Source organism: Martes martes (assembly GCF_963455335.1).
Source record: "Martes martes genome assembly, chromosome: 5".
Lineage (NCBI taxonomy): Eukaryota > Metazoa > Chordata > Mammalia > Carnivora > Mustelidae > Martes > Martes martes.
Genome location: NC_137892.1, coordinates 150747011 through 150749773, shown reverse-complemented (window position 1 = coordinate 150749773; position 2763 = coordinate 150747011). Strand labels below are relative to the sequence as shown.

Below are 2763 nucleotides of genomic sequence, written 5' to 3'. Positions count from 1 at the left end.
GGATTGAGTAACTAATTTATACAATGTACTAAGAAAAGAAACACTAGAAAATAATAAATAAACACTAGAAAATAAATAATTTTGGTGAATAATTTGAATATTTCATGTCAGTTTCCAGTTTTAATCTAGTTAGTAAGTGTCAAAGTCTTCCAATTTTTCAGGCATACATAGCAACATGCAGAATCTTGAAGTTGTCCTTGACTCTTCTTTTTTCTTATAACTACATCAGAATTAATACCTCAATCTTCAGAAATATTAACATCCTAATACTTATCAGCACTTCCATTGCTAACATCTGGGGAACTTCATTCTTCAAATAATTTATTTCAATAGCATTCTAACTATTAGGGCTACTTTCTCCCTTGGCCTCTTCAATCCCAAAGATCAACCAGAAATGTATCTTGTTAAAATGTAATCAATTCTTGCTATTCTTCTGTTCAGCCATGCTGATAAATTCTCAACTTATGTAATACCCAAACTTAAAATGATGGATAAGGCCCACTAGTCAGACCTCCCATTACTCTTTTAACTTTATCATTTCATTTTCTTCTATCTTCCTTGCTCATTCTTCACATTTATAATGCTAACACAGGCACATTGGCTTCCCAGCAATTTCTCAAACAAACCATCACATGTCTGTCTCAGGGTCTTTGCACTTGTATTTTTTGACTGGACTGGCCTTCCCCCCAGGAAACTCCAACACCAAATGTTTTACTTTTCACAATGGACTTCATCTAAAATTTCAATCGTTACCCAAATATCATCACCCCTTCCCCAACTAATATTATATTACTTGAAAAATTAATAAACATATTAATTTTTGGTTTGTTCCACTCTTCAAAATAACGCCTTGACTACACATATGGCAGAATTTTGTTCAGTTGTTTTTCTTTCTGTTTTGTTCATTGTCTTATCCCCTTTACGTATAGTAATCATTCAATATATATTTGTTTAATGGATGGGTGGATGGATGACTACACTGACACTGATCTGCCAACAAGACATCAAAACAAATCTATTACATTTGCATATTGAAATTGAAGCTTGAAGCCTAGAAGACAGTCTTTGCTGGACATATATTTTTGGTTCCTCTCAGCATAATAATGTAAGTGAGAAACATGTTAGAAAACACATGTTTCTAGAAAGAGTGTTTAGCTAGGATTCAGAAAGTAAAAGGAAATTGAGATTTGTATGTTATCATGGAAACCAAGGATAGAAAGTTCATACCAACCAACCAACCAACCAACCAACCAAACAAGGAAACAAGCAAACAAAAAACCAAAGTGCCATCAACAGTGTAATGACTGATAAATAAAGTATGAGAGGTATTTACTGGATTTAATCAAATAGAGGCTACCAGAGATTAGTGAAAATAAAATAAAAAAATATATAATTGTAAAATAAAATAAAATAGAAACCATGGCATAGTAACAAAGAAAGATTAAAAGGGAATATAAATGATAAATAAATTAAGACATGGATAGTGTAAGTACAGAAAAGACAGGAGACTATAGACAATGAACAGGAAAGAATTAAGACAGTCATTGGATGAAAATGAAGAATCAAGGGAGAAATATTTATTTTTAAAAATATTTTAGGGGACTCGGCTTGTTGTGTTGCTGCTGGAGAACCAGAGACGGTCCTGCTGCGGCCGCAAGCCCTTCCAGCCAACTGACAACGTAGTCTCATTTAGTAGAGCAGCCGCCGCCCCCGCACAACAACAACAACTGCGAGGAAGGTGAACAGCCTTTGCCTTCGCCAGCCGGCCTCAACAATTCCTGGGTGGAGCTACCCATGAACAGCAGCAATGGTAATGATAATGGTAATGGGAAAAATGGGGGGCTAGAACATGTACCGTCCTCATCCTCTATCCACAATGGAGACATGGAGAAGATTCTTTTGGTTGCACAACACGAATCAGGACAGAGTAGTTCAAGAGCCAGTTCTCACTGTGACAGCCCTTCCCCACAAGAAGATGGGCAGATTATGTTTGATGTGGAGATGCACACCAGCAGGGACCATAGCTCTCAGTCAGAAGAAGTTCCAGAAGGAGAGAAAGAAGTTGATGCGTTGAAGAAAAGCGTTGACTGGGTGTCTGACTGGTCCAGTAGACCTGAAAACATTCCATCTAAGGAGTTCCACTTCAGACACCGCAAATGCTCTCTTTAAGCATGAGGAAAAGTGGGGCCATGAAGAAAGGGGGTATTTTCTCCGCAGAATTCCTTAAGGTGTTCATTCCGTCTCTCTTCCTCTCTCATGTTTTGGCTTTGGGCCTAGGCATCTATATTGGAAAGCGACTCAGCACACCTTCTGCCAGCACCTACTGAAGGAAAGAACAGCCCCAGAAAAGCGTGTGACCTGTGAAGTGGTGTATTGTCACAGTAGTTTATTTGAACTTGAGACCATTGTAAGCATGACCCAAACTGCCACCCTATTTTTACAAATCCAAGTTCCAGTAACTCTCAAATCCAGTATTTTATTCAAACTCTGTTGAGGCATTTTACTAACCTCATTCCCTTTTTGGCCTGCAAGACACTTTAGAATTTCCTAACAGAATTTACTGTTATTTAGAAATTTGCAAGGGCTTCTTTTCCGCAAATGCCACCAGCAGATTATAATTTTGTCAACAATGCTATTGTCTCCTTTTAGTGCCACCAGACTTAGACCTGCATCATTCATGGTATAAATTTTACACTTGCAAGATAACTACCATCTCTCTCTTCAAATGAGATCAGATTAGCAAATGATAGATCAGCTTTGTTT

At 37.5% G+C, this 2763-nt stretch overlaps 1 pseudogene across 1 annotated transcript; it reads left to right on the top strand.

The window, feature by feature from the left end:
* Positions 1-1779: 1779 nt before the first annotated feature.
* LOC308343542 (BCL2/adenovirus E1B 19 kDa protein-interacting protein 3-like) lies at positions 1780-2405 on the top strand (annotated as a pseudogene). The gene has a single exon. The product of its transcript is annotated as a BCL2/adenovirus E1B 19 kDa protein-interacting protein 3-like (transcript).
* The last annotated feature ends 358 nt before the right edge of the window (positions 2406-2763 follow it).